The sequence below is a fragment of the Panthera tigris genome, chromosome D2 (assembly GCF_018350195.1).
Source record: "Panthera tigris isolate Pti1 chromosome D2, P.tigris_Pti1_mat1.1, whole genome shotgun sequence".
Classification (NCBI taxonomy): Eukaryota; Metazoa; Chordata; class Mammalia; order Carnivora; family Felidae; genus Panthera; species Panthera tigris.
Window position 1 is genome coordinate 68,260,630 of NC_056670.1, and position 6,425 is coordinate 68,267,054.

Sequence of the window (6,425 nt, forward strand, 5' to 3'; positions counted from 1 at the left end):
GGAAGTGCATCATGTCCTAGAGATTTGGCTGCTATAATGTTCTTCCTAAACTTTTTCTTCATGCATAAAAAGCTTCCAGCATTAAAAATTTTTAACAGCCCAAATCCTTAGGGATAGAAAAAGTAGAACATTTAGGCTGAGTATAAGAGGCAAAATCTAGTTAGAAATTGCCCAAGAGAATCAAGACAAATACAAAATGCGTAAGTCCTGCTAAAGAAACTTTAAAATAAATAAAATCAGCCTAAAATGACCCAGTTAGATATCTACCCTGCCCAGAGATTGCTCGTTAGTGTGTGACTTCACATCTAATGAAGACAGAGTACTTAGTTGATAATGGCTGCACTGTGTGTCAAGAGACACAGGTTCAAATCTTTGCTCTCACACAAGCTAGTGGTGTATCTTTGAAAAACACACATCCTCCTTCCTGAACATCTGTTTCCTCATTTAAGGAGTAGGGATCATAAAACTTGTACTGCCTACTAATTGGGAAATGAGACAACATATGTAAAAGTGCTCCAACATTTTAAAATGTCATTTCATTATAAGGGAATACCATGAACTGCTATGTGTCACTTGAATAAGCTAATGAGGCAATGCATTTGAATCAGGTTTATGCCTAGAAGTGTTGGTGTCTACAATAGATCTTATGATTGATTCTTTATTATCTACTTTATACCAAACAATTGACCTGAACTTAAGCCAATCCATCATGCTAACTCAGCCCCTTGCCAGTGATTAGTTCAGAGATGGGAGGCATACTGGGCAAGTTTGGGCCAATGAATCACAGGGAGAAGCAGACTCAAGATACGAAACCAATCCCTCTCCTCCATTACACATAAAGAAGTATATTGCCTCGGGGGAGTGAGAGGGAAGGGCAGCCTCTTTGTTTTCATGCCATAAAGTAAAGCAGAGACAGTAGATGAAATATAGAAAGAACCTGGATACTTGGAATTTGTAAGAAACCTCTGTATCTGCATGAGACCTGCTCTGCCTCTTTATGATCCGCTATGGGGCACCATAATGTAGCAGCTAGGAGAACTGGCTGAGAAGTTACTTTCTAAGTTCAAATCCTGCTCTGTCACTACTTATGTAACTGTGGTAACTTACTTAACCCTCCTGGGCCTCAATTTCTTAATCTCTAATATAGGAATAACAATAGTGCAGTAAAATGTTGGTTTATGAGCATAATTTGCTTCTGAAACATGCTTGTAATCCAAAGCAGTTGTATATCAAAGCAAATTTCCCCATAATAATGGAAACTCAGATGATTCATTCCACAACCCAAAAACATTCCTATAAAAATGATTGCAATACTGTAATACAAAATAATAAAGAAAATATAAAATATAAAGAAAATAAACAAATTAATATGCACTTACCTTTGAAAACCTTCATGGCTAATGTGAGGGAGACCAGAGAGAGGAGAATTATTGTGTAGGACGACTTTTGCTATCACTAACGGAATCAGTGCTATCTATTGGTTCAATGGAATCTTTTTCTGCATGGGGGACATTGTATACACTCATATAGATATTGGCTACATCCAGCATTAATAAACTTCTGTCATATGCTGTATTTAATATAACTGGCAATAAGACAACAGAGGAAAGGGTCTATATTTGCAGGCAGCCTGACCTAAAATGAAGTAAAGCATTCCTAAGCTTACTCTGGTATGGAAAAGCAAAGGTCTATACATAGATGCTTTGAAGTGACAAAAAAAATACACTAATGCCAGTTATGGGCACCTTCCAATGTTCTGAAAAATCACTGATTTCTGCCAAACACTGCAGCCTGAGACTGAGCATCTGAGCATGAGAGATGATCACCCACAATCCCGTAGCAAGAGAGAGAGAAGAAACATTGGCTCAGTTGTGATCATGTGATGTTCAGCATCACTTACTACTCATGTTGCAAGACATCACTTGTTTAGCAAGTTAAAATTTATTAGAAATGTTTTCTCATCTTGTGGAACACTCGCAGAACAAGTTACTTGTAATCCAAGTCTTTATTGTACTTCCCTAAGTGAGGATTTAAGTGAGTAAATAATTTTAGGGCTCTTGGTGTCTTGCATATCATAGACACTACATAAATGTTTGCTAACAAATAATTTCGATTTATTTATTTATTTATTTATTTATTTAATCAATCAGTGGTTTGGTTTATTTATTTGGTCCCAAAAGCAAGCTAAATAGACTGCTTTTCTTTGTCATAAGTCAGTTGTTCTTAATTACAGTGTTAAAAAAACAATGATGCATCAAAAGTAGATTTTAGTTAATACTAACTAAAATCCTCAAATTCTTTAACATATATATGCATATATGTATATGCACATACATATGTGTGTACGGATACCTTCACATGCATGCATATGCAAGTATTATCGAGAGAGAAAGAGAAGCAAACTCAACAGTATATTGATATCAACATTGTTCTTGCCACTTTGCCACAATTAGCTATGTGGTCTAGAATAAGCACTTTCTTTCTCTGTGTCTCAATTTCTTAAGAAATGACTGGAATCATGCCCAATAATGCATGGCAAGTTGAGAATAACCTCGGTTTGCCCAGAGGAGTGTGTCGTAATTGGGGTGCCAAAGGCTATATACTGGTTCTAAACCTCCGTACTTGATGCCCCAGGAAACCTAACTTAAGGCCAGATCTGCTGCTCCTCCTACATCATCTTGCTTATGAGAGAGACCTACTTCTCTAAACATTGCCATTTAGAGCATAAATTAACTAGATGATTACTATACCTATTACTTCTTCTCCCTGAGCATCCAGCTATACAACATATTTCGGTTTCCATTGCTGTTAAGTGGGGCACATGATGAGTTTTAGCCAATGGAATTTGGGCAGAAATGAAGTGAACCACTTCTAAGCCTAACTCATAACAACCTCCCGTGTTTGATACCCCATCCTCTTTCTCCACCCACCCTCTGAATGGAGAAGATGCTGACAGAGAGTGGCGACTCAAGATGGAAGGACTGTAGGTCCTTGACCAGTAGAAAGATAATTGTCCAGAAACAACTGCACTGGACAGTGATATAACCCAGAAATAAACTCATGTTGTGATAACTCCCTGAGAATTTTGGGTTTTTCTTTTAAAATACTCACATTCCCTTAATGAAAAAATTCAGCAAAAAAGAAAAGCGATGCCTCTTAACATGATACCACTAAATTCAGAAAGAAAGTGAATGCTGCTCTTCTTTTAATCTAGCCTTTAGCAAAAGTCTGGGGAATCAGGTGAACTACTGGATTTGCTTGGCTGCTTTCACATGACACACATGAATATCAGTGAGGAGTGCTGTGTGCTTCTGATGAGGCCAAATCACAGCACCCATGGTCGCTCCAGCTTTTAATGACTGTCTATGAGGTCCATGGAACATGCTCCTGTCTGCTTTGAAGAGGAAATGTCTTTCAAAGAATATGTCAGTGCATTCAGGAAGGAGTCACAAACAGAAAGGTTACTATTCTATTCCCAGTATGATTGATCCTTGCCATAGGTGATGTCATCTGCCAGAATGACTTTCAGGGACCCCTAAAATGTATTTGTGAACTCATACCATGGACTCAAAAAGCACTGTCAGTCAACCACATGCCCTCCTACAAGGGAACTGGGGTTGTTATGTTGTTATCTGTCTTTGATGTTTCATCCATTCCACAGCTGAGTGCTCTTGTTCCATTAAAAAAAGGGGAGGGTAGGGGCGCCTGGGTGGCTCAGTCGGTTAAGCGGGCGACTTCAGCTCAGGTCATGATCTCGCGGTCCGTGGGTTCGAGCCCCACGTCGGGCTCTGTGCTGACAGCTCAGGGCCTGGGGCCTGTTTCGGGTTCTGTGTCTCCCTCTCTCTGACCCTCCCCTGTTCATGCTCTGTCTCTCCCTGTCTCAAAAATAAATAAAACATTTAAAAAAGGGGTGGGGGAGAGGAGGGAGAAAAGTCAATGAAATGGTATAAAGCAATTACCACTGTAGTGAAAATCATTCTAGAACATTCTCTGTCCCTCTGGTGGTCTCTGTAACTAAGACAGTAAAGATCACGGATGATCTGCCTTTTGCCCTCACATCTCCCTTTTTTCCTCCTCGGATTCATTTTCAAATAAGTGTATGAATTGTGACATCAGCTACATTTGGTATCACATTTCAGGATGGTTTTCATTAAGGATTATCCCAAGTTCTTGGCTGTACGATATGCTCAGCATAATAATGAGGGACTCAGGGAAAGACGTGATTCAGAAAACTTAGTCCAAAGTGGGGTTCTGTTTAGGGCAACCAAACATAAAGGTCTCTCCAGAGATGCAGTAAGTATTCCCCAGGGGAGCTGAAAACAGAAGACAGCCGAAAGTAGTAAAACAAACAAACATCAAACAACAACAACAACAACAATTCAAATCCAAACCCCACCTACTATGCCCTAACACCTCATCATATTTTCTGTAGCAAGGAAAGAGAGCCTATGGTAGGCTAGGTACCTTGGTAGCTTCCTTGGCTTTTATTAATGAATGCATTTAACATTTCCTGGCCTCCCACTGTATGCCAGGTACCCGCACAGTCCTACTCCCATATGCTCATTGAAAGAAACTACACAGAAAACACTATTATTTTTTAGCCTTTTGCATTCCAATATATATTTCTGATACATTAAAGTTAAAAATGCTTTCAACTTTTTAACTTTAAAAACTTTTAACTCTAAAGGATGGCCTGGGGATCTAATCATGATTCATCACATTATTTCTCAGGAAAAATACACTGTGAGTTCTAAACAACTGCCTTTTATTTGTTTGTAATTTCTTCTCTACCTTTTGTTCTCAAAAGAATTTTAGGTGGCTAGTCAAAGATAAGTAGGAGAACTCAAAATCAATTTTAAAAAAGTGAAGCACAGGGGGCGGCTGGTGGGCTCAGTCAGTTGAGCACGCAACTCCTGGTCTCAGGGTCATGAGTTCAAGCTTCACGTTGTGGGTAGAGATTACATTAAAAAATAAAGATAAAATAAGAATTTAAAAAATTAAAAAGGGAAACACATTGTATTAGGGAGAAGCTATTAAAATCAGGCTCTAAATCAGTTAAATAATTAATTGAACAAAAATATTTTCAAGTTCCTACTAGATGCCAAACTTTCAGTATGGAGTAATATCAAATGGCCCAGTTCTCATAAAACTAATAGTCCAGTATGTTGGAGCAGAAAAGGTGTCAGAAGTGTTCAAATAGTAAACAAAGAACATATATAATACTAAAAGAATACTCAGATCGTGATGGGTGCCATGAAGGCCATATGAGCCATGATGAGTGTTGTGGGTTGAACAGAACACCCCCAAAGACGTGTCCACTGGAACCTCATACTGAGACCCTATTTGGAACTAGGGTCTTTGCAGATATAATCAGTTAGGTAAAGATGAAATTGTCTGAGTTGGTGTAGGCCCTAAATCCACGGACTAGTGTCCTTATAAGAAGGTTAGGTAAACACACAGTGGAGACACACAGAGGAAAGATAGCCATGCAAACGTGGAGTCAGAAGTTGGAGTAATGTGGCTGGAAGCCAAGGAAGGCCAGGGATTGCTAGAAATCATCAGAAGCTAGGAAGCTAGGAAGAGACAAGGAAAGACTCTTCTTTAGAGCCTAGGGGGAGGATGTCCCTTGATTTATGACTTCAGAACTACTGTTCTTCAGAACTCAGAGGTAATAAATTTCAGTATGTGGTGCTTTGTTACAGCAGTCCTGAGAAGATAATATAATAAGTTAGAGAGACCAGAGAGAAGCTAGTTAATGCAATTAGACTGTATGAAGTCACCCTTCTTAAGAAGTGACAAATAAAGTTGAGATCTGTGGGGTATTGACTTTCACACTGAGCACCCTGGCAGACAAGGCAAAAATATGGCAGAGTGCTTCTTCATTGTTAAAAACAAGCAACACAGGGTACCTGGATGGCTCAGTTGGTTAAGCATCTGACTTTGGCTCAGGTCATGATCCCATGGTTCCTGAGTTTGAGCCTGCATCAGGCTCTGTGCTGAGGGCTCAGAGCCTGGAGCCTGCTTCAGATTTTGTGTCTCCCCCTCTCCCTGCCCTTCCCCAATCATGCTGTCTATCTCTCTCCCTCTTTCTCTGCCCTCCCCTTCTCATGCTCTGTCTCTCAAAAATAAATAAACATTAAAAATTAAAAAAGAAAAGCAAGCAACATACTCATCTGTCATCTGTCATTCCCCAAAGTTAAATAATTTAGTGCAGAAAATAGTATATGATATAAATTATATAAAACAATGCAGAAATGACATTTTGCTGCATGGAGAAAAATTGGAGCATTGAGTCATAAAACCATTAGGAGAGAGAAACAAAAATGAAAAGACATGGCAGAGAAGACCAAGATGGGCCTGGAAACCAGATCTTACAAGATGGAGGGTCAATGAGGTGTGAAGAAATGCAGGAAAGCAGAATTGTT